The sequence below is a fragment of the Phascolarctos cinereus genome, unplaced genomic scaffold, assembly GCF_003287225.1.
Source record: "Phascolarctos cinereus isolate Bilbo 61053 unplaced genomic scaffold, phaCin_HiC Scaffold_5;HRSCAF=322, whole genome shotgun sequence".
Lineage (NCBI taxonomy): Eukaryota > Metazoa > Chordata > Mammalia > Diprotodontia > Phascolarctidae > Phascolarctos > Phascolarctos cinereus.
Window position 1 is genome coordinate 166,474,221 of NW_027555958.1, and position 26,999 is coordinate 166,501,219.

The following is a 26,999-nucleotide window of genomic DNA, read 5'->3' on the forward strand; positions in this document are numbered from 1 at the left end:
TCAGCATACAGCCTAGAGGACCTCAGGAGGCAATGGCAGGGCAGATAGCAAGCATCCACCATCTCACTGGAAAGAAGAGTTGGCAACTCCCATTGCATCTAAGCTATGTGAGCAGTCAGTCAGTATGAGTTCTTGATATTCCAGTTTGAGGAAGGGGACAAAAGGCAAGGCAAGGAGGGAGGGTGCCCTAGTGGTGGCAGGTGTCCCTACAGCTTCGCTACCTGAGCACTGTGGCTACTCAAGGCCAGGACAGAGGACAAAGGGGAAGGGCAAAAGGCCAAAGTGTATCCCCCATGGTAACTTGTTTTTAATAGGTTCAAAGACTATGCTAGGCCAGGTGAGGGGGGGAAAGGAGGAAAGACAGGAGTGGAAGAGTCCTCTGCAGTGAATGAAGTCTGTGGCAAAGGGCCACAGGTTCTTCCAGCCTGGGAATTCTCAGAAATAAGATTTCAACAGGTGCAGACAAGTAAGTATCTCACTCCTCTTCTCTAGCAGAATTACAGAATTCTCGTGGGGAAATTCTCCAAATACCCCAAATGGAAAGAGCACTGATTTTAGGGTCAGAAGACCACCTTCCAATCCCACTTCTTTTGCTAGGTCTCCAGTGTGACCTTGGGCAATTCCCTTAAATTCCCTGGGTCTGCATACATAAAATGAAGGGGCTGCACTAGATGGCTTCCAGGGTCCTTCCCACTCTAGACCTAGCATCCCACCATTCCTTCCAATGCCCTACTCTTTTTACCTCAAATGAATTAAATTAACAAATAATCTTATGAAGAGACCCACTATGATTTCAGACCCTCTATCCCTTCTCTACTTGCCTATCTTCTCATCTGCTGAGTGATGCCTTAAATGACTTTAACAGGAGATGCAGCCCTTCATTTCAAAGTCAGAGATATGTGATTAAGAAAATAGGTGGGCTATCCTGATACATGTTGAAGCACAATCATAAAACAAACATAAAATGTGAATATCAGAGTCTCTTATGCTTTGATAACAGAAAAAGTTAAAAAGATCAGAAAGGCATTGGGTTTCTGAAGTGGAAAAAGGGTATACCATCAAGAAAGAAAAAAATAGACAAAGGGGAGGCTAGGGACAGAAAAGATAAGCCCTGAAGACATTACAATTTTTTTCCCTTTAACTGGGCTCTCTTTGCCTTTACTTTCTTTTTTTTCTTAATAATATTTTTTTCCAATTACATGTAAAGAGTTTTCAACATTCATTTTTCTAAAATTTTGAGTTCCGAATTTTTCTCCCTCCCTCTCTTCTTCCCTCCCCATGGCAGCAAGCAATCTAACATAGGTTATACATGTACAATCATGTTAAACATATTTCCACATTAGTCATGTTGTAAAAAAGAATCAGAACAAAAGGGAGAAATTATGAGAAAGAAAAAACAAACGTGAAAATAGTAAGCTTCGATCTGCATTCAGATTCCATAATTCTTTCTTTGGATGTGATTAGCATTTTCCATCACAAGTCTGTTGGAATTGTCTTGGATCATTGGATAGCTGAGAAGAACTAACTCTATCAAAGTTGATCATCACACAATGTTGCTGTTGCTGTGTATAATGTTCTTCTGGTTCTGCTCACTTCACTCAGCATCAATTCATGTAAATCTTGCTGTTTTACCTTTACTTTCAATTGGCCAAGGGACACACACAATTTATGAACTTAAGTATTTTTGTCACTAGTCACCTGAAGTATCTAAACTCTCCTCTGCATGGGTCATAAAGATTTTGTCTAGGACTATTTTACTGACAAAAAACATGTTAAATGAAGCATAACTATAAAGCAATTTTTTTTTTATCTAGATGGAGATTAGGTGAATTGACTCTCAGCTAACTAGGAAAAAAAGTCAAAACAAACTAATTCCAAAACCACAGGAGGATATGGAGATAAAAATTAAATAAGAAATTAAAATTAATGACAACCATGATTTTCTTTTTTTAATAATATTTAATTTTTTCCCCAATTACATGTAAAAACAATTTTAACATCATGATTTTCTTTAACAGCCTCCCATTATAATTCAAACCATTAAAAATTAAGGGATGCAGTTTAAATGTAATTCTTGTTTCACAACATACCTAATGCAGAAATATGTTTAAACATGATTGTACATGTATAACCTATATCTACTTGTTGTCTTGGGGAGGGGGGAAGGAAGAAAGGAAGGGAGAAAAATTTGGAACTCAAAATTTTACAAAAATGAATGTTGAAAACTATCTTTACATGTAATGGAGAAAAAATGCTATTAAGGAGGGAAAAAAGGACAAAACAGTAAGAAGTAATTCTTTTGAGAAGACAAGAATATGCAGGATTTTTTCTTCTTATTAGTTTAAATTCACATTGTCCTCTGGAAACAACTAAAATACTTTTTAAGTTTACAAATTATAAAAACCTGTCCACACTCACCTTTCTAAAAAAGCTTCATCCAATTAAATTAATTAGAAAAGAAACAGTGTTAATTCAATTTAGCATTCGTCTCACAATACTTTTCCTACCTTAGAGTGGACACTGAATTTCAAGAGATAAAAATAGAGGCAGTTAGGTGGCTCAGTGAATAGCGCACTGGCCCTGAAGTCAGGGACCTGAGTTCAAATCCAGCCTCAGACCAAACACTTGACACTTAACTAGCTGTGTGACCTTAGGCAAGTCACTTTACCCCAAATGCCTAAAAAAATTAAACAAATAAACAAAAGATAAAAATAGTTGGTTTTTTTCTTCCACAAAAATCCAAATTTGATGCCTCACTATGGCATGATAATGACTTTCGGTTCTTTGGTTTAACCTGAGGTCCATGCCAGCAGAGTACAAGCTTTGACAAGTTCTATCACAGGACAAGGGTTTCAAAGGCAGTCCCTGAAATAAACTGCCACTCAGGACTAGCCTTGCTTTGTAAATGGACTGTCACCAAGTAGGCTGGACATTAGATGATGAATTATTTGGCCATGGCCATGTATGAAACAAACAGCCCTCAGAAATCCAAGCTATCAACAATGGTATGAAAAGTGTTCCAAATCACTAATAACTAGAGAAATGCAAATTAGAACAACTTTAAGGTTCTACCTCACACCCATCAAATCGGCAAAAGAAGAAAATGACAAATATTGGAGGGGATATGGGAAAGCAAGCACACTAATGCACTGTTTGCTGAGCTGTGAATCGTTCAGGGATTCTGGAAAACAATTTGGAACAACGCTCTAAAAGTCACTGAACTGTTCATATCCTTGGACCTAGTATACAATGAATCTATTGGCTCATTAGAACAAAGATAAAAATGCATACACAATCAGAAATGAGAATAAAAATGTCAAGATATGACTTGCAATTAATACATCTCCAGCCTGCCCTGTTTAAATAAAGTAGTAGTGCGGACGACTGGTAATGAATAAAAGAACACACAACAACACACAATAATGCCATTTTTGTGTTTAAACAACATAAAGCAATTAACACAACAAAGAGGCCAAAAGAGCTAAGAAACTTTCTTAGCTTGAAATTACTTGATTTGCTTGTTAAGTGGAGAGAAAAGGCATGAAGTCTAATACTATTTTAGAACGTAAACTCATCTGCAGTATCTTGGAGGTGAGTATAGTAGAAGATTATGAAAAGCACTATTCTACAAAACAGTGAAAAGGGTTAGATGGAAAAAATGATTTTGCAAAAAAGCTTGATATGAGACTCAATAAAGCCAGATCATCCCAAGAGCATTTAAGGGTGAAACTGTAAGGAACACAAATAGTTGAAAAATGGTAATGATCCGACAAAAATTTTATAATAAACCATTTTTTCAATGAAACACCATATTTAACATCCCTGTCCCTGATATATCACACAAAACAGTACAAATGGCACTAAAGTAAACAGAAAAAGGATGAGTAGTTAAACCATACAAAGTATTCACAGGGGACTTCCATGATGGGGATGATTCTGAGATCACTTAGGGATTGATTATCAGGATACCTAAAAGAGGGGAGATATTAAAGCAATAGGAAAAATAATAGAAGGTACTACTAATGAACAGGGAGACCAAGAGCATATTAGTAACTATTGCCCCATATGTCTACTTTCACATCCATATAAAGTTTATGGGGAAATGATCTACATTTCTATCAAGGGCACCTTGACAAGGGAATAATCAAGCTTCCATAAATAATTTTCCATAGAATACAACCTCTTTACAGTCACACAACAAACTAAAAGGTGCTGAGAATACAAGATTCCATTATGCACATCGTTTAAATATTTTAAAAATTATGTAACAGAATATGAGGCAGCTTTAAAGGCTCCTTTCCAGCAAGGTGTTTCCCATGCACATGTCAAACTCATATAAGACACCTTGACAGAAACAATAAGGGATACAGAAACTAGGGGGTGCAGTAGATAGATCACTGGATCTAGAGTGAGTAAGATCTGACTTCAAATCCAGCATATGATGCTTACTAGCTGGATAAGCTCGGGCAAGTCACTTAACCTGTTTGCCTCAGTTTCCTCAACTGTAAAATGGGAATAATAGTAGCACCTAACTCCTAGGGTTGTTATGAGGATCAAAGGAGATAATATTTGTAAAGTCTTTAGCAAAGTGCCTGGAACACAGTATAACACTAAACAAATGCTAGCTATTATTAGCACTCCTTATTATTATTATTATTATTATTATTATTATTAATACACATTTCTATAACAAGCTTTTGATTACTACTATCAAATGAGGCAAAAAACATAAAACCGTATGCCTTTCAAAAATGTATGCTCTGTCATGGAGGATGTCCAATGCAAAGGTCAAATGAAGAAGGGGATAACACATGGTTATATCACGAGGTCTTCTAGATGCTCCTATTTGTGAATGTCATTCAGGGACTGCATCAAGCCCTGGCACAATGCAGGCTTCTCAAATGGGATCTGTAATCATTCAAAGGAATTCAGCCTATGGTCACAAAGCTAGTACATGGCTGAGGCAAAATTCAAACTCAGGTTTTCCTGACTCTAAGTCCAGCACCCTGTCCACTGCATCATCAAGTCATATACACGTATTTGGGGGGGGGGGGAACCAGTAGCCTTGAGGCCACATGTGGTCCTCTAGGTCCTCAAGTGAGGCCCTTTGACTGATGATAAACTATACCAGGGTGGGGAACCTGCAGCCTTGGGGCTTTATCATCTTGAGCTACTACTTATCTATGTAATATATGTAATATATTATAACATATGTAACCTATATAACATATGATTCTGGTAGCAAAATCTACTGTTCATTGAATACTAACAACTAATCCTTGATACCTCAATGGTAAATATTCCTTTAAAATATTTTATCCTATCTCATCTCACGTTTCCTGCCCTATTCCTAGAAATAATTATCTACATTCAGTAAATCCACTTGCTGACACATACTCATCTCTTTTCAACCGCTTGCAAACCAGTATCTATTGCCCCTGCTTCAACACTACTGAAACTGTTGTCTCAAAGTTTACCAATTACCTCAACTGTTAAATCCAATAACCCTCTCTTAATTTTAATTCTTTTATACTTCTCTGCAGGTTCTGAGGCTGCTGACCATCCAATGTCTTTGGTTTTCATGACAGTATTTTCTCCTGATTCTTCTCCTACCTATCTGACCACTTCTTCTTGGTCACATTTGTTAGATCATCTATATCACGGCTGGGTTTTCTAAAATTAATTTATTTTTAGTCTTCAACATTAACTTCCACAAGATTTTGAGTTCCAAATGTTGTCCCCATCTCTCCCTTGCCCCCACCCCAAGATAGCATACATTCTGAATACCCCTTACCCCAAGCTGCCCTCCCTTCTAACACCCCCCTTCTCTTATCCCTTCCCTTTCCATTTTCCTGTAGGGCAGTATAGATTTCTATACCCCAAGATTTTGAGTTCCAAATGTTGTTTGGAACTATCTTATTTCTCAGTTGCATGTAAAAACAATTTTTAACATTTGTTTTTAAAACTTTGAGTTCCAAGTTTTCTCCCTTCTTCCCTCCCCACCCACCCTCATAAGAAGGAAAGCAACTCAATATAGGTTATATATGTGCAGTCATGTAAAATATTTCCATAACAGTCATGTTGTGAAATACTAACTATAATTCCTTCCATCCTATCCTGCTCTCCCATTCATTCTATTCTCTCCTTTGACCCTGTCCCTCCTCAAAAGTGTTTGCTTCTAATTATCCCCTCCCCCAATTGGCCTTCCCTTCAATCATTCCACCCTCTCTTATCCCCTTTCCCCCTATTTTCCTGTAGGGTAACATAGATTTCCATACCTATTTGAGTTTGTATGTTATTCCCTCCTTAAGCCAAATCCGATGAAAGTAAGATTCATTCATTCCCTCTCACCTTCCCCACCCCTTTCCCCTCCACGGTAAAAGCTTTTTCTTCCCTCTTTTATGTGAGATAATTTACCCCATTCTACCTCTCCCTTTCTCCTCCCAATGCAATCCTCTCTCACCCCTTAATTTTATTTTTTAGTTTATCAGGGGTTAGCCTGAGTTCTATGAACCCTCTTTTGAAAAAATTGGGTAATTGTATTTCAATATAATTGTAATCCTATATGTTTTCTTTTATGCATTTAAAAATATTGTTCTGAGAAGGGGTCCATAGGCTTCAATAGTTAGATAAAGGGGTCCATGATACAAAATAGTTCTTTAACTATTCTTGATTCTGGTATCTTTTTTTTAAAATTAAAAAAAATTATTAACTTATTTTGATTTATCAACAATCACTTCCATATGCTTTTGAGTTGAAAAATTTTCTCCCCCTTCCACCCCCCCCCAAGATGGCACACAATTTGATATAGGCTTTACATTTACATACCCATTAAACATATTTTCACATTAGTGAAGTTGTAAGTAAAAATTAAAACCAATAGGAGGAACCATCAGAAATAGGAAACAAAACTCAACAGAAGGTAAAAATAAATGATAGTGATTCGACTTTTCATAGTTCTTTCTTTGGATGTGGACAGCATTTTCCATCCCGAGGCCTCTGGAGATGTCTTAGATCCTCACAATGCTGAGAAGAGTTCAGTTTAACAATCTCAGTCATTGCATAATGTGGCTGTTATTGTGTACAAAGTCCTCTTGCTTCTGCTCACTTCACTCAGCATCAGATCATATAAGTCTTTCCAAGTTTTTCTGAAGTCAGCCTGTTCATCATTTCTTATAGCACAATAGTATTCCATTACATTCATGTACCACAACTTGCTCAGCCATTCCCCAATTGATGGGCATCCTCTCAATTTCCAATTCTTTGCCACCACAAAAAGAGTTTCTGTGAATATTTTTGTACATATGGGTACTTTTCCCATTTGTTTGATCTCTTTGGGATATAGCCCTAGAAGTGCTATTGCTGGATCAAAGGGTATGCACATTTTTGTAGCCCTTTGGGCACAGTTCGAAATTGTTCTCCAAAATGGTTGGATCATTTCACCACTCCACCAACAATGTATTAGTGTTCCAATTTTCCCACATCCTCTCCAACATTTATTATTTTCCTGTTTTGTCATGTTGGCCAATCTGATAGGTGTGATGTGGTACCTCAGAGTTGTTTTGATTTGCATTTCTCTAATCAATAACGATTTAGAGCATTTTTTCATATGACTATAGATGGCTTTAATTTCTTCATCTGAGAACTGTCTGTTCATATCCTTTGACCATTTATCAGTTGGGGAATGGCTTGTGTTCTTATAAATCTGTCTTAATTCTCTTCATATTTTAGAAATGAGGCCTTTATCAGAGAGACTGGTTGTAAAAATTCTTTCCCAATTTTCTACCTTCCTTCTAATCTTAGCTGCATTGGCTTTGTCTGTGCAAAAACTTTTCAATTTAATGTAATCAAAATGATCCATTTTGCATTTCATAATGTTCTCTATCTCCTGTTTGGTCATGAATTCTTCTGTTCTCCATAGATCTGATAGGTGGACTATTCCTTGTTCTCCCAGTTTACTTATGGTATCAGCCTTTATATCTAAGTCATGAACCCATTTTGACTTTATTTTGGTATATGGTGTGAGATTTGGGTCTATGCCTAGTTTCTGCCTTGATTCTGATGTCATGATTGTGATATCTTACCTCCAAACATAAGTGTCCCTAAAGTTCTCTTTTCACTGCTCTTCTCTTTATACAATCTTTGTTAATATCATCAGCTCCCAAGGATTCAATGACTGTCTCTATAGAGGTAATTCCTAATCATATATATATATATATATATATATATATATATATAAAATATGGATAAGCATATTTACATATATGTATATATACATACATATATTCTCTTGAACTCTAGTCCTCATCTCCAACAGGCTGATAGATCTTTCCACATGAATGTCCCATGATCATCTCCAATTCAACGTTTCCATAACAAAATTCATCATCTTTTCCCTTAAATGCAAGTTTCCCTATTTCTGCTTAGTGTAGTATCATCTTCCCAGTCACCCAGGATCATAATCCTCCTGGATTATTCCCTTCTTCCTCAACATCTAATCAGTTTCCAACTCCTGTCAATTTTACCTCCATTGTATCACTCACATTTTCCCCCTTATATATGGATATCACATGACCTCTCACCTAGACTATTAAAAAAGCTTCATTGTCCACAAAACTGTCAAAAGACTCTCCTTGAGTCTTGAGTCTTTTTAATCTCCTCCTCAAAAAGCTTCAATGGCTCCCTATGTCTTGGCATATATTACAAACTCCTTATCCTGGCTTAAATTTTAAGATTCTCTACAATGTGGCTACAAACAACATATCTAACACGATTTGACATTATTCTCCTTCACATACACTAAGTTCTTGCCAAACTATACTCTTAGTTTTTTCTCAAACCTAATATAGACTGACCCCCAGGCCTAGAACAGTCTCTCCTTTTTGCCTTTTAGACTCCTTAATCTTCCTTTTAAGGCTCAAATCACTTGCTTCTTCCTTCTTGAAGCATTCCCTCATAATTTTATTTATTGCTGCTCTCTCCCTCCTCAGATGACCTTGTATTTAATAACTGGTGTGTCTGTCATACACCCAGCCCAATAAGAATCTAAGCTTTTTCCAACGTACGTGTTATTTCATTTTTTGCCTTTGTATCTTCACTTCTTAACACAGAATAGGGACTTAGTGAATGTTTCTCATGTTGAATTACACATGGAATAGTCCCAATATTCAACAGCCACATCTCTTCTTGTGTCTACCCTCACAAAACACTATCAAAGCATTATGTAACACTCAGTTTTTATTAACACTACAGAGAAACAGATCACATATCAAGCAGCATAAACAATATATTCCACTATAATCATCTTTTTTATGAGTAAGCCTAAAACTTTCTAACTACATCAAAAGGAAACCCCAAACCTGACTATGTAGGAGCTTAACAAATGCTTTTGATGATGATCTGGGGGTGGGCTTAACATGTATAGGCCCTCCTTGGTAGGCAAGCATGTATAATAGTGCCTAGAGATTATTCCTCCACAGGTACACAACCTAGAACTAAAACATTCTTGAAAAAATTATTAAATCCTGGCTCACATAACAAGATGCATGTGTACTGAATAATCACTCGACATCTATCTGTAATACTAGAATAAGAATTCTACAATAACCTATGTTCCCAAATATATTCAATCTGATAAAATAATTACCATTTTGTATTTCTTGGTATGGGTAACTTGAATCTTTTAAAAAATAACAAAATGCATCTCCTTGAATATGGAAGATAAAGTGACTTGAAAATGTCCCACAGCAAGCTGGTAGCAGAATCTAATGTGTTTCATCTCAGATTGGAAGTTCTTTGAGGGCAGGAACCACGTCATTTTCATTTTTTGCAATTCCAGTGGCTAGCACTGTGCCTGGCATTCAGTGCATACTTAAACTGAACTGAACTAAATTATTTGAATCTCATGATTCATCAAATGCACATGGTCAGAGCACCTATATGACATCATTCATTGTCACAAGCACCACAGGTCTGTATTAAACTAAAAATAAAGTCACACCATTTTTCTAAAGACCCAAAATTCTTGACTGATCTATTTCTCCCCTAATTACTTTCCTACCTCCCATTGCCTACACAAAAACCAATACACAACAGAGTATTGACAATAATTCCAGGCACTCCTGAGGGCAATTTCATCTGAGTTTTCCATAGAGCTAAGCAAAAATAGACATTAGTGGTCTCATGGTATGCTATCAAATTTGCTTATGCACAGTAATATGCTTTTTTTTTTTGATCACACAAAGTTACAAAGGCTGTTATCCGGAGAAGGTCTGAATTAAAACAGCTGTTGCCTGAAATGACTAATTCATTTAAGGGGACTGCTGCAGGTGAAGGTGAAACATTACCTAATGGCTCTTAACTCTGAATGAGATTCAAAAATTATATGGGGAAAAACAACTAAGGATAGTATTTGGAAAAGAGAACAAAGAAATAAGCTGAAAAGAGCATCTTTAACGAAATATTATGTTCATGAGACTGCTGTCCCCCTATAACCCATCTTCTTAATTGTTTTACAAATGTCCCATAAGGCAAAATGGATAATGGATTGTAGAAACACGCTGCTAAACATTTCATTCTGAAAATTCAGGGAAAAATGCCTCTGACCCTCAAATAAGACCGATATGCTGGGTGGAGATAAAAAGAAATGCTTCTGCCCCCCTCCCCTGACTTTTCCCAGCAATTAAAAAAACGATATGCATAAAACAGGATTGTAATGAGCTGTACATTACAAAAATATTGCTAGGTACCTGCATCTCTTTTACTTCATGAATCAAATAGCTACAAAATTATGCACAGGATTTACATGACCTGAAATTTGTAAATATTAATAATGTCAATGAATCTGCAACCAAATAACTAGCTCCCTATGTCAACTCCCTCTCTCACACTTCACAAGAGAGCAGGAAAAGGAATAAGATAATGTACACTGAGTCAAGCTGGTGCAGACCTGACACAATTGGGAGAGAGGGAACAAGGAAAGCAATGTTCCATAAACCTCAGTCATGATTCAGATGTACCCATCTTGAGTTCGCTGACCTTGGTGGTCTGTTTCCTAACTAGTGCTAATCAGTGTGCCACTGAATGTGCAAAGTGGCCAAAGCATCCCTTTCACTGGTACACTATTACTGCAAAAAGCAAAGAAAAAAACATTGGCTTTTCTATTGGAAGGCAGTGATAAGGACAGATTTTTTTTAAAGTTTCCATTTTTAAGTGAAAATGAAAGAAAAATTCTCTCCTAGATGTGTTGTGCCTTTGAGCTCCATTTGAAAAAAAAAAAAGGCAGAGAAAGCTGCTGTGAAGGTCACCGAGTGAAAGAACTTCCTCGGGGCACAGAATAAATTAAATCCCAAGGAAAAAATAAAATGTGATTTCCAGAGTGTGAGGCACAAACTCCAAATGACAATGATTGACAGCCAAACTATATCCGTGCAATATCGAAGACTGCACGTTCTCATTTACCTCAGTGTAGCCAGCAAGCGCCCATTAAACATCCGTCTGATGCCCAAATTAACCTTCTTGGCAAACTGAAAGAGGCACAAACTATCATAATCAACCTTTCATTATCACAGCAGCCTCTAGTTAAAGGGTCAGAATAATTGTGCCATCAGAGCCCTGATTGTTTTCAATCAACAGCCGGCTGGAGTGACAGCTCTGTGATGGAGTAGTTTGATGAAACCGCACCAGGCCTAATCAGAGCAGATGAAAGGAAGGCATGATTGGTGCAAATGAACAGTCGTGCCTCTCCTTTTCATTTACAATCTGAAATTACTATTAAATTTGCGGGGGTTTTTTTCCTCCCTTATGAGTACCTCCGAAAGAATGTTTGACTTATTATGAGTTCTGACAGTGCAGAGTTATAAAACACAGGTAGGGTTAGCCGCTGAGGCTCCAAGGGGATATTCAGCATAATTTTAACAAATTCACTCTTGAAAAGCACAAAATGACTAAAAAGGGTACAAATGACCTAACCTTTCAGTGCTGTTTGATTAGTAGGCCCATTTATCACAGCTCACATTCTCCATGATGAGAGAAGATAAAATTGATGGGCAAAGATAGCTTGTAAATGTTTGGCCCTAACCACTATATTTATTTCTGCTGTTCGTTCCCTTGCGCCAAATTCTTAATGTTGTTAAGAATGTCACATTAAGGGCCCCTTTTACTCAGGCTGTCAGAGAGACAATCAAAATAGAGATTGTTTGTAGTTAATAAGCAAAAGCTGCACCACAAACTATAAGTAATAAGGAAGTATCAGGTTTCTGTCAGGTTACTTTGGCATGGAGATTGAGCTATAGAGGAAGAAGAAGAAAATTCTATAATCGTCTTTCCTCTAAAGCCCTTTTATGTTAGATTTACCAAATAGAAGCCCTTGACCCAACTGTGTTCAAGCAGCTTCCTCAAATTCCATGGCAGTGAATGCAGGCAGTGAATATCATTTTTTGGGGGGAAAATTCAAAGCAGGACAGAATATATGCTTGAAGCAGGAAAAATAAGATTCTTATTTTTGTTTTCCTTTCTAGTGTACTAAATCCCCAGACAATTACATGTCTCTACGGTATATTATCATTCAGGTCAGTGCAGCAAAACAAAGGGGAGCCTGACTGAGGTGATTAATATGTGTCTGTTGTATGTGTGCATGTGTTATTTGTGTGCCTGACTACACATGTGGAAGAGGCCAAGGGATGCCGACATAGGATTTTTGCTAGTTTTAAACCCCATGCTATAGAAAATTAAGTAAAACCTAGTTCTTTGTATCTGCTATATTGTTAGGTGGAATGAAGTGGCATATAAATAACTGAAAGGAAAGAAAAAAAAACTTGCTTAAAAACAGCCTGAAATTTTCCACATAGTGGCAAAATTTATTCCTTCTTAGGTAGCTCTCATTTTATGAGGGTCAGTGGCTCATTAAGAACTTGAGAGACATAATCTGGAAAAAAAAACAGTGTTCAGTAATCCTGAATATAGAAAAATGTAGCACATTAGTTTCTACATCTGAAACAGACTTTAAGCAAAATATACTTGTATTTATAGTATGGATTGTATAATATACCTAGAATCTATTCCCAAAGGAAGACACTTGCTGCCCTACAAGTCGAACAGATTGCCTATTTTCTTATTGTTTTCCAATTACATAATCACATGATCCCAGAGCCAGATGGGAGCTCAGAGTACGACCAAGGTATTACAACAGCCACCAGCAACTGGTCATCCAGGCTGGTGACTGGAGTCTTCTCCATTCCACTACATCCTATGAGGCAGCCCATTTCTCTTAAAAGATAATAAGGCAGAATCCAGGTATGCACAGCTTCCACTCATGGTTTCTAGTTGAGCTTTTTGAGGCCAAGCCAAATAAGACTAATCCCTTTTTCTCATGACAGTCCTCTTCAAATATTTAAAGATGGCTCTCATGGTCCCTGCTAAGCCTCCTCTTCTCCAGGATAGGTCACCCTAATTCCTTTAACTGACCCTCTTATGGTATGGTATCGAGACCCCTCACCGCCTTTAGTTGACTTTGCCTTCCTCTGTACACTTGTCAGTTTATCAGTTTGCATCCTAAAACGTGGTACCCAGAATGAAACAATTTTGAGGTGATCTGACAGAGCAGAGAACAACATTACTATCACTTTCATTTTTTGGACATTATGCATCTCCTAACGTAGCCTATGCTTCCGTTTCAGTCAATAAACATTTATTAAATGCCTACTGTGTGCGAGGCACTGCATTTTAGGTATCAAAGCTTGAATTTTCTTCAACTGCTTGGTTAACTTACTACTTGTGAACAGGAGACTCTTCAAAGCTTCATTCACTACACAAAGTGCTTCTACCTCTAGAAGGTGAGGGCATTTTATTAACTCTGAGAAGTCCTAGTTTCACAGCATAGGACTTCCTCCTTATCCAGGATAAGTTTTCCACGTTGGCCATCTTCACGCCAACCAGGGCTGAAAAAGAGGAGTATGTGCCCACGGGGGTAGAAAATGATCTTCAGCTGACCAACCAAAAAATAACCCCAGAGGGAAAAGCAATTAAGAATAAACAGGCCTGATTCTGTCCTAGTACCTTAGGGTATGGACATGAAATCTAGTAGACAGTGGTCTACAGGAAAGAAAAACAAAACAGAAGGCCAGGTTTTGAGTGCAAATTTGCTATTTACTAGATGTTTGGCAATGCACTTTGCAACTCTGGGTTTCAGTTTTCTCATTTTTCAAACGAGATGACTAGGTTTCTGAGTATGGCAATGTTGGATAGAGCACTGGACATAAGCTACCTACAAGTCACCTAAGTTTCTCAAGCCTTGGTTCCCTGAATCTATAAAAAAATAGCAACTATATCACATGAGTTGATCAAATTAAATAATGCTTTGCTAACCTTAAAGCACTTATTTAGTGTGAGTTCTCATGTCTATTATTATTATTATTATTCTTTCAAGCTAATATTCATCCCATGATTCTGAGTTTTACGTAAAATGACTAAAGCAAGAAGGTATTTCAGGATCCCCTAAGGTATCAGGCAAATCGATACCTTTATTTACATCATTATTTATCATTTTTTGAATTTATATAGACTTTACTTCAAAATCCCAGTAGTGTGTACAGAAATGGAACTTGCTAACAGATGATAACTTTCTTGGAAGACCCAATACCCTGCCCTCTCCAGAGATAGAGACATACCTAAGGTACTGTTGCCTGGCCTTAAATAAGCTTCTTCCTTTCTGAAGGAGGGCTTTCGCTTTACTTTCAGCTGTGAGTAATTTCCCATTGTGATTGGCTGACTTATAGTCAATTTAGTATAATTAATGCCAAATTACATTGTAATTCACATAGAATTACAAATTAAAAGCTATATTAAGAGCAAATGAATTAATCAAAATTAATGATATTATTCTCCCATGTTTTAAAGTGTTAATAAGATAGATCCTCCTAAAACATTTAAACTTTAGGGCACTATCCATCACTCACTGCATTAATTACCCGACTTCCTTGTGTGACCAGATGGGGGTACTTTCTGGGCAGTTCTGGACAATAAGAAGAAACCATAAGAAGATTATGAGCATTTAGTCTCCAGTCTGAAAGGCTTCTGCTTGTTTCTAAAGGGTCTATAGGTGGTACCTGTGAAAAAGTACTACATAGCCAATTCTTAATGATTCATGTTAAATTTGGTGAGCACTGGATGTGGAAAATCACAGTCAAAAGACAATCCCTAAGTCATTAATATTTGGCTTTGGAATGTATCAAAGACAATTTTCCCTGAAAATATCTTCCTTCCTAATTATATTTTCTTTAGTGTAATATTAAAAATTCCTTGTCATTATCTTCAGGAATCCACTGCTGCTGGCAGGGGGAGGCAGTATAAAAGTGTTGGTAGGAGAAGGATGGGAATAAGAAGTCATCATAGTCAATCCACAGGACAGATTACTGTGGATGATTTAGAACTAATGTACAACTATGCACATTATTTACTGACATGCAATCAAACTAGTATCTGGGTCTATAAGCCCCAAATTTATGAAACTCCAGCTGGTTGCCTTTCATGTGAAAAGATTTAGGGAGTTCAGTTGACTAAAAGCTCAGCGTAAGTCAATGGTATGATATGGCTACCAAAAAAGCAAATGCAATCGTTGGTTACATAAATAAAAGTATAAGGTCCTGAACACTGATGTTCCCAGTCCACTGTAACCTTGGTAGGCCCACATCTGATGTACTGTGATAAATGTTAAGGTGCCACAAGATAAAAAGGATAACTGCTTAATCACGAGATGGCGGCCCTCACACTGGGGGACGGGGAGATTGCCACACAATTGTGCCATACGAAGAACAAGTAAAGGAAGAGGGATTTACTGGGGAGCAGAAAAGACTTAAAGGAAATAGGTAAGGAGTCTTCAAATGCCATCATCTGAAAGAGAATTAAGACCGATTCTATGCAATTGTAGAAAGCAAACTAGGGCTAAGGAATGGAGAGGTACAGGGAGGGAGAATTTGCTTCAGTATAAGGAAGGACTTTCTAACACCTAGATATAAATGTTCAAAAAAGAAACAAGCTGTTTTATGAGGTAGCGAGCTCCCTATTAATGGTAATGTCCAAGGAAAGATTTCCGAGTTCAAATATTGCCCCAGACACTTAACTAGCAAATGTGAACCTCAGAAAGCCACTCTGATCTTCTCTGAACCTCTCAGACAGTCATCTACAAAACAGTTACAATAATAGCACCTATTTTACAGGGTTGCCATGAAGATCAAAAGAAAACATATATGTAGAGCACTTTGGAAGCCTTAAACAGCTATGTAAAATTAGCCATTATTAATTATTTTTCCGAAGAAAGTTGTTCTCTCGTTCTGGTTGTGCCTCTACCTGTCCCTTGTGGGGACACTACAGAAAACCCAGAAACTTGCCCAATATACTGTGCAATGTAGAATTTTACTAGATGCTTATCATGGCTCCCCAAGACTGGTATCAGGACACAGAACAAAATCCAGTCTCTCACTACATGATTAAAACTTGAATGAAGTTCTAGCACAACCACTGGGACCACAAGCTCCATCCTTAGCTCACGTGAATTCTCCTCCAGAAACTGTCAATCTTACCCCTTGTTAATACACTCCGCACACACACACACACTGACATAGGCACTGAATCCCAGCACTGATTATCCTATCAACAATCCTCATACTACTCTCCTTCCACAAAATCTGAGGGTTAGTTTACCCAAAATACCTAGCATCAGAATCAAGTCTGTATATCAATATCTTTTAAGTAACAGAGTGAAATCATGGATAGGTGTACCCCAGAATAACTTTATCCTTTAAATATGGGCATGGGTAGACTCTACCAGAGTGTATAGAGCATCAAAACAGAATGAGATATATTCATCAATTAAAAAATGGGAATAAGGAAAGGTAAAACTATGGGAATTACCGTGGAAAATTCTAAAAGTAAATACGGTTTTGCCCTTTGACCCAAAAATACCACTACCAGGTCTGTATCCTAGAGATAAAAACAGACTTACATGTACAAAAATATTTATAGCAACTCTTTTTGTGGTGGAAAAGAATTGTAAATTGAGGGGATGCCCATCAATTGGGGAACGGCTGAATAAATTGTGGTATAAGATGGTGATGGAATACTATGACAAGCAGAAATGACAAGCAGGATGCTTTCAGAAAAATCTGGGAAGGCTTACATGAACCAATGAAAAGTGAAATGAACAGAACCAGAAGAACACTGTACACAGGAAAAGTAATATTGTATGATGATCAACTGCGAAAGCCAGCTATTCTCAGCATCCAAAACAATGATCCAAAACAATTATGAATGACTTATAATGAAAAATGTTCTTCAACTTGAGAGAAAGAACCGATGGAGTCTGAAAACAGATTGAATCTTAATTCTTTTTTACTTTATTATTCTTGGGTTTTTAGGGGGTCTACATTTTCTTATGCAACATGAATATGGAAATGTTTTGCAAGACTGCACATATATAATCTATATCAAATTGCTTGCCTTCTCAGGGAGAGGGATGGGAGAGAGGCAGGAAGGGAGGGAATTTATAATTCAAAATTTTAAAAAACAAAACGTTAAAAAATTTTGTTCACATGTAATTGATGAAAAAATAAACATGAAAAAAGAAGTAAATGTAGTACATCAGACCAACTGATGAAAGCACCATGAAAGCACAAAGGACTATTTGCCACACTCTAAAACCTACAAGTATCACTTTTTATGACTGGCTTCAGAGTTTGTCCAAATCTAAGCAGTTTTACAACTTCCTTCTAGGTTCCTCCAAATTTGTGTAGTCTAGACCCTCTCCCCTCAAGAACCTTGTAGAAGTCATAGAGTCACAGTAAAATGTAGGGATCTTTTGCCAGGAATTCCCCATGCCCTGGCAATGTCAAATGGCTGGAATGCCTCATTGGCTCACCGAACACAGAAATCCATCATATGTCCAGACAATTTAGAACCCTATGGGAAACCTGATATTCAATAAAAATGATATTGCCAACAAGCCTAATACGGGATTTGGAAACAATAAAAGTTTTCTTTTGGAATGACACTTAGCAAAGTGATGTTCTTATCTACTCAGTCCTACAAATTCATATTTTCTCTCTCTCCCTTTCTCTCTTTTAAGGAGTACACCAAGTACATCACTAAATCCATGATATTTTCAATGCATCTGTATTATTATACATGCATCCATGATATTTTCCCAATCCAATATTTCTTCTTCATTCAACACTGGTCCCACAGCAGGCACTCCTGTACTTACTGACTGAACCAATCCCATGGCTTTATTGTTGAATTGTTTCAGCTGTGTCAGACTCTTCATGACACCATTTGTGATTTTCTTGGCAAAGATATTGGAGTAGTTTGCCATTTCCTTCTCCAGTTCATCTGACAGGTGAGAAAACTGAGGCAAACAGGTTTAAGTGACTTGCCCAAGGTCAAATAGCTAGTAAGTGTCTGAGGCCAGATTTGAATTCAAGAAGAAGAGTCTTCCTGACTTCAAGCCCATTAATCTATCCACCACACTACCTGCCCCATAGCTTCACTCCAGACCTGAATCTCTATACCCCTGATATGAGTGCAACAGCCTTTAGGCCAGTCAGCAGATCTCTTCTGTTGCAATCTATATTAATGCAGCAAAGACCATTTCCAATTTATATTTAGACATCATCTTTCCTATTAAGTTAATATTACTAATTAAGGGCTTTAATGTTCTTTAACAGTTGACCTCCCCATATACCTTCCTCTCTCACTACACTAATACCTGTGACATCTCTGCTTTACCAAGCATGCTTATTTATTTCACCATCTCTCATCATCTGGCTTCCCACCTTCCTTGGCTGCCTCCATCCACCTGCCTTTCCCTTCAACTCTCTTCTTTATCAAACTATCTGCTTCTTCCCTGCCTTCATCATGGATTGACAAGACCTGATCCTTCCACAAAGTTTTTCTTGCCTTTCCTCTGGTGCCTTTTCTTTCCTTAGAAACTCCCTACAGAAGCACATACAAGGCTATGAACACTAGAACTGCATGATAAACATAGTTAACCGAGTACTAATTCACCATTTGTTGCTAATTCACTAATTATGGGAAAGAATTATTGAGGTCATTTTTTTCTTAAGAAAGCCTGCATGTGTGTGGGTGTGTGTGTGTGTGTGCTTTCTAAGATAACTAAATGGATTTAAAGGGGACCCAGATTAAGCTCTAACTACTTTGGAATATGGAAGGGCTGCTGTGCCCAACCTCGGGGTGCCTACATCATATATACCTTCCAGTATAGTTTTTATTTTAAATCCATGATAAGCCAGGTGGGAGAAACATTACTGCAGGACACCAATACATAAGTAATATTCTCCAGTCCTTCTTTACTCCTCACAGCAGCACCAGCCACAGAAACAGCACATTCAGGAAACAACAGGAATCAAAATGAAAATTAGAAGCACAGAACATAAATATGTCATATCTCATAAATCACCTTGTTGTTTGTGTGTGCACTTTCTTAAAAAAAACACCAATAACAAAACTCCCCTAAAAATATCTCCTAACTCATGGGAACCACAGCTTGTAAATACAAGTTGGGGCTCCTATAATTTCTGATAATGACTGTCCCCTTGCAGTTGCTTGACAACACAGAGCAATGGGGTTGAGGATTACCCTCTGTAAAGTCCCCCTGAACTGAGTGCCAGGAGCAACATAAGGTTCTTAGTGACAAGCTGCATCCATAGGAAATCAACAGCAAAACCACCAGTCAAGCTATTCAAAGAATGAATCCTCATAGAGAAATCAGGAAAATGTAAATGGGGTAAGAGTAACTGCAAAATGCAAACACAAGCAGCTTAAAAACACATAGCCCTAAAATATCAAATCGTCAAAGTACAGTTAACAAGCACTTATTAAGTATTTACTGTGTGCCAAGCATTCCGCGAAGCACTAGAGATAGAGGAAAGCCAAAACAGCCTCTGCCCTCAAGGAGCTCATCTTCTAAAGAGGAGACAACATGCTGTACCTACTATACGTACATATATACTGTACAAACAAGGTATGTGTAATGTAAATGGGAGGTAATCTCAGAGGAAAGGCACTAGGGAACAGCTGTGGAACAGCATCACTGGATGAGGTATCCAGCTCCCGGCACACAGTGGGCGCTAAATGTTTATTAACTGACTGATCAAATGTATAAAAAGAAACGTATGAAACTAGGGAGAATAGCAGGTCCTTTGGAGAAGAAAATGGAACTATGACATAATCAATCAACAAACATTTATTAAGCGCCTACTAAGTGCTAGGAACTGTACTACATGCTGGGGATACAAAAAGAAGCAAAGGAAGTACTTGCCCTCAGAGGGCAAGATTTTGATTGAGTATAGAGCACTATTAAGTGAGAAAGGAAAATGGAATGTTATGAAGATGAATAGGAAGTACGCAGTAAGAGGAGAAAACGTCCAGTAGCGTAAAGAAATGACATGGTAGAGTGAAAAGAGCAATCATTCTGTAGCCAGAGAACTTGGTGTACTACCTAGAGGACTCTGGACAAGTAACAATCTCTGGGGGCCTCAGTTTCTTTATCTGTAAAATAAAGTGGTTAGAATATATAGACTCTCAGTTCACTTCCATCTTCAGATCTATGACCCTAAATGCTGGACAATTAATAGGGGAGGAAAATCAAAGATTTCTGTTATTTTTTGAAAGAAAGATTAGAGCAAAAGAGTTCCTATTCCAGAACATTTTAATTTCAGCCCATTCCCCACTTGTCATAGCCTCCATGGTATTACATCTGAATAGTTTTAAGGACTAACAGACCCAATATTCACTTAAATTATTAATTTCACACAGCCTGATGTCTTAAGGGATTGGCCTGACTTCTGTCATATCCACATCTATGGGTCAGGGCTAGTATGCCAACCTATTTTCAGAGCACAGGAAATTGAATGGGATTTTTTTTTTTAAATAAAATGCTACTGAAGAAGAGGCAAAGGCCACACTGGGCAGTGCGAAAACAGAAAGCACCAAACAAAAAGATTACATTCTCCAATTCACACTGTATAATAGGATGACACTTCAATGGGCATGAAATGAGCAAAGCAATTATCCAGTTTGGCACAGGGTAGTCCCCCTTTGGAGCACTGCCTCCAGCACTGCCCACCACGTTCAAAAGAAAGGGGAAACAATGGCTGCAGGGAAATGACGCAGAATTTGAAAGAAACACATGAAAATGCAGCTCTGCCAAATTTTCAACATAGCCAAGGAAAAGTATAAGGGAACTAAGCATGTTGACAGGAGCAGAGGAGGGGGAGCGAAAGCCTTCAGAATTAGAGACTATTTCCTTCCCTGAGGGAGGAAACAAGGGATCTTCTCTATTCTGGAGTACAGACTTGGCACGAGCAAGATGATACAAACACTGGAGGCAGATGGAGGTCTCCTTTCACAGTTAACAACTGCCTTAACTGATACGTGTTACAACTGGGAGCTGGAACTGGATGAGTAAATTGCTCCCAAGCTCTGAAAATTCTCTATATCTTGTAGCATATTCAGTACACATGAAATGCTAAATTGGAACCAAGTGTACCAGAAACTCTGAATGACTCATTCATTCAAAAAATATTTCCTGAGTACCTATATGGTGCATATTTTTTGTTTGACATAGTATTAATCCGCCTTTCCTGAAGCAATAGCATTTGTGTCAAATTTGTGCTGATGATGCCAAATAGCTATTTTTGCAGAACTCTCAACCCACCAATGTTCCTCTAGCTCTGTAGGTTTTCAATATCTCTTTGCAATCCTGCCTTTTCCAGGCCTTGGACCCTTTTGGAAGAGAAACTGTCAAATCAAGTTCAGCCATGCAGGTGGATTTTGGGATACGGATAACAGCTCATGAGGGACTAGTAGGAGGCAGCCAGATATGAGTTCAATGGCTACTCAAATCATCATCTAATCCATGTCTCCAGAGATGTGGAACAAATGTATTATTAATATTGTGTTTTATGGAAGTGAATCCCTAACCAAAAATTGGTAAAGAACATTTTCTCCAAAAGGCATAATTCATTTGCTTAAGAATTTGCCTACTGGGGGAAATATATGTATATTACAGAGAAGGGGGAGGAGGAGGGGAGGAAAGGAGAGGAGAGGAGAAATATGGAAGCACACAAAACCTCAAGAAGGAAAAAGTAAGGAATTGCTGTTTCCCATTCAATCCTTTTAAATATGAAAGGTCCACATTATTGTTTTTATTTATTATTTATCGGGTACAGTGAGACAACACTGTACAATACAAACATTAAAGACAATGTCTGTGCCTGGAGGAACTTATAATCTAAGTCAAATGGAGATAGAACCCCCTCCGGGAGACAAGGTACCCTCTTCATATCCTAGAATGGAACTTAAATAGGATAAGATTTCTTGGCTAGTGGGCAAGGAGTGATAAATCTATTTAGAGACCTGATTAAAAAGCACAGGAAAATGAACCCTGCACTACAGGCATGTGTTAGGCATGTGCAATAAATCAAAATGATACAGAAGTGTTGGGTTTGGCTCCTCACCTCAGTTCAATACATAAGAGGTAAAAGAGAATACTGTTTCAGACTCTGAAGTTGGAGAACTGAGAGAAGGAGGGCAAGTCCAACCCATTTGGGCTGGAGCAGAGAATTAACCAAAAGGCAATGTGGTGTAAGGGAAAAAATGCTGATCTTGAAGTCAGAAAACCTGAATTTGAGTCCAACTTGGACATTTAGCTCGGAGACGTTAAGTGACCCTGAGAAAAGTCAATAAACTACTCTGAGCCTCAGTTTCCTCATTTTAAAAAAATAAGAATAACATCTACCTATCTCACAAGGTTATTGTGCGGCAAGTACTTTAAAAACCTTACAATGATGTGTCCTATATGCAAATTATTGTTATTATTAGATAAAAGGATGTTAGGAGCACATAAAAGCAAATAAAAGAAAATCTGAGGAACAAAGGAGAGATAAAAGACCCATTTTCTAGTGTAAAGGAAGTCAGTATATTAGAAGCGTTTATGGATAACCAAAAAAAAACCCCAAAAAACATGGAAAAAATGAATTGAATTATTATTTTATTGGCCACTATATGACAGGAATATAGTTCTATGGACCTAATGCCATATAGTGAATCAGAACTTTTGTGTCCTAATCTACTGTTTTAGTCCAATGTGGCCTTAGAAAAAGGTTTCATCTTGTATTCCCAGCACCTACCATATTATGTTGCAAATAGCAGTACTTAAAAAATAGTTGCTAAAGTACTTCACATCTTTGTGGCTATTTCTTCATCTGAAAAGTGAAACCCCTTGTTATTGTGCCAATTAATTAATTAATTAACTATATTTATGGAGATAAAATTTGACCTATTCATAAAGCTGTCACAGTTCTTGAAGTAAGTATAACACAATAATATCCATTTTTTTGTTTTGTTTTTCACTCAAGACCTGGGGTTTCATTGGTATTAGTTTCCCAGAGGGAAACTTCCTCTACTAATACAAATCAGCAACTGTACTGTTCCCATAATATTTGACTGAAAAATAAAAGTTCTTTATTCTTGGAAGATATCAGTATTCATAGTTAATTATGAACCTCACCAACTCTATTTCTTCTAATTCCACATAACAAAATGGATAGCATTCCAGCCTCTCATTCAGTAGCTTTTTTTTTTTCACAAGAGACTTCAGCTCTTGGCCCTCAAAAAAAAACTGCAATCACTATTTCAAATAACACTCCCTGCTCTCCTGATAGATTGTAACCTTCTTGAGAACAGCTACTGCTTCACAGCATCTAGCACAGTGCTTGGCATATGGTAGGCACTTAATAAATGACTGTTAGTTGACTGATTACTAAGCCCAATCCCATTCTCTGTTGCATTATTCCCTTCCTCTAAGTATCCTCCTCACTTCTCCCTCTTTATCTGAATTCGAGTTCATTTGCAAAGTCTAGTTACATTCTCCCACATGGTCATGACTCATGGGACACCCTCCCTTCCTTTGAATTCCTATCACACTTTATTGTGTCATTCATGTGGCATCTAATATTTTTACTTCTCTTTTAGTGTCGTGTCTTCAATTAGACTGTAAGCGTTGGGAGTTTATATTTATATTTACTTCATATTTATTTATATGCTTCATAGGGAATACATAGCAACTAGTAGGTAACTATACAAACATAACTAATATGATTTGATTAAAATGAAAAGCATGTGAAGGCATCAAATGTTAGACCTACTGTTTTGGCACTACAAAGCCTGCTTTTCAATAAAACTAAATTACAGGAATCACTAAGGGGACTTCCATGTCATTATCCTTTTCCCAACCATGCCATCTCCCCTATATCCCCAATCATAAACTTTTATTCACCAAGAAACAAAATGACAGCCTATGAAAGCCCCAATTCGGGGGGGGGGTGTAAGGGGGAAATATCCTTAGCTGAATGCTCTCAAAGGACTTTAAGCTGTGAAGTTTCTACAACTGTTTCCCCCATCAGTCAAAAACAAACCAAAGCAAAGCAAAACAAACAAGCAACCCAAAAACCCTGATGCTGATGCTTTCCAAGGTGAGGCTTAACACAGCTTAAGATTTACTTGTTTCCATGCACAGTATTTTCTTTCCTACGGCTTTCCTCATCTCTATATTTTTCTTTTATTTAGAAAAAGATGTTATAATTATTGCTTCTAGACTGACTTTGGGTATCCTGAAAATTTCATTCTTTTGAGTTAGAGGATTTCATTCATTCATTAATATCATATTTCCCAAGTACTTCCTATCTATCTGTGTGTGTGTGTGTGTGTGTGTGTGTGTGTGTGTGTATGTGTGTATCCATACATTCTGAACACAGTGGAGTCAACTGATGGAATCAGTGTTTCATGGCCTGATGATAATGACAGACTTATCTAAGAAAAAGATTAGGACAAAAAAGTACCCTGGGGGAAGAAGATCAGGATAAAGTTTAGAAAGGGCAGATGGATAGCAGACCTGGCAGGGCTAATAAGGCACAATCTTTAGGGATTTTATCAAGGAAAGTGAGTTGGAAGCTCAAGGGGCAATGGTTAGGACAGCAAAAGAAAAAAAAGGAATATAAGAAAGTATATTCAATATGGATCATTTAGAGTTGTATACAACTCTTTTGAATCCCCATACCTTTTGATGTTGAGCCATTAATGAAAATTATACCTTTAACAACAAAATGACATGCCAAATTTTGTTTCTATCCTTAAACTGGCATGCCCAAGTAGGTCTCAAAACAACTACCTGTTCAAGTGTGTGTTTGTATCTGTGTGCATGCATATGTGTGTGTGTCTGTATGCATGCTTGGGGGATATGTGGAGGGTGGTATTTATTACTGGGAAGTCACATAGGTTACTGGTAGCACATATTAATCAACTAGCAGTATCCCTCATCAGCTTTTCTATTATTTGGCCCACTTTGTGCCAATTTCCTCTCTCTTCCCCAACACCTCTTGCTTCACTGTTCTTCTTTAAGACGTGGGATGGGGATTTGTCAAAGTCAATGAGCACTTTATTACAGTGAGAGTGCTCAGTAATGAACAATTCAGCAATTTAATGAGATTCTGGAGATCTGTCTCCAGCCTGTCCATCAAGTTTCACTTCTATAAAGCACCCTGACACTAATCCTCTGGCATACCCAATCTTCACCCTGGGCTGAATATTAGATTCTTCCATGGTATATTGCGTTAGTAGTATAACCTTAGCAAAAATGATGAACTTAACTACACTGGAGGCAATATAGCTGGTCTGATTTGATCTTTCTCTATTGGGTTGACTATGAGGGAATTACTTATTTACTAAGATAAAGCAAAAACAGCTTCTTATTGCCTGCTGAATGCCTAAATTGGTAAATATTTATGTGAGTCTTTTAATTCTTTCTGGAGGTCCAGGTACAAATATACATATATATACTGCCTGCAGCAGAAACCAGTTCTTAAAATTCTACATTACAGCATTAGTAACCTTTAGAGAGGCAATTATGATAACACTTAAGTGGATAGTATAGCATTTTTGTCACTCAAAAATCTGCACATTACCATCACAATCTCTGACAGTGCCTTTCAACAGGATCTGATCATTATACCACAAAAGGGGATAGATAGAAGCCATTTCAGGGTATTGACCCCTGATCTCATTTCAATTAGAAACAACCAATTGCAGAAATCATCCCCACTTTTCTTCCCTAGGGAAACATGAGTTCCTTTGGCTGCCACATCTGAGAACTGAGTTCTTCCCTGGCCAGTCAATTTCTGATTATATTAACAATGAAGTACGATAATATGGATAATTGAAATCCAAATATATTCAAAAAAATCTCATTCTGGCCAAGAGTCCCCATTTCCTCTCTAGTAAACCTTTTCTTTTAAACCAGATTTGTTAAAAAAAAATACTAAAAGCTGCCTGATTTGGGTTTTCTCTCTTTTTATTTCCCTTGGCGAAAATGCTAACAAACAGGAAAATGGCACAAAATGAGACAGCAAGTAAAAGGATGAGGACTTGAAGAAAGAGGCAGACAAATCAATAATCTGTATTTTGGTAAGGGCCAACCAACTTTACTACAAAGAGCAGTAGATCTGACATTAGAAGACTTGAGTTTGGTTCAATTCAATTCCACAACCATTTATTAAGTGACTAGTAGGCTCAAAGGCACTGTGCTAGAAGCAATTAAAAAAACAAAAACACAACAGCCCTTGCCTTCAAATAGTTTATAATCTCTGGTAGGGGACTGAGGAAGGGAGAAGAGAGTAGAAGAATACAACATATTCATAGATAAGTAAAAACAAAGTACATGCAAAGTAGTTTCCAGAGAGAGGACACTAAGGGTGCGGGTGGGATGGGTAGTCAGGAAGGGCTTCTCCCCGACTTGCTAACTTGGATCTGAACCCGCTGTCACTTACTACCCATCTGACCATGGACAAGTCACTTAATTTCTGAGTCTCAATTTCCTCAGCTATAAGACGAGTGAGGGAGGGGGTATCTAGCTGATAACCTAAAGTGCCTTC

At 37.6% G+C, this 26,999-nt stretch overlaps 1 protein-coding gene across 7 annotated transcripts in view; it reads right to left on the minus strand.

The window, feature by feature from the left end:
- KLHL32 (kelch like family member 32) overlaps positions 1-26,999 on the minus strand; it is a 288,659-nt gene that overhangs the window by 60,470 nt on the left and 201,190 nt on the right. The gene's annotated exons all lie outside the window — the stretch shown is intronic.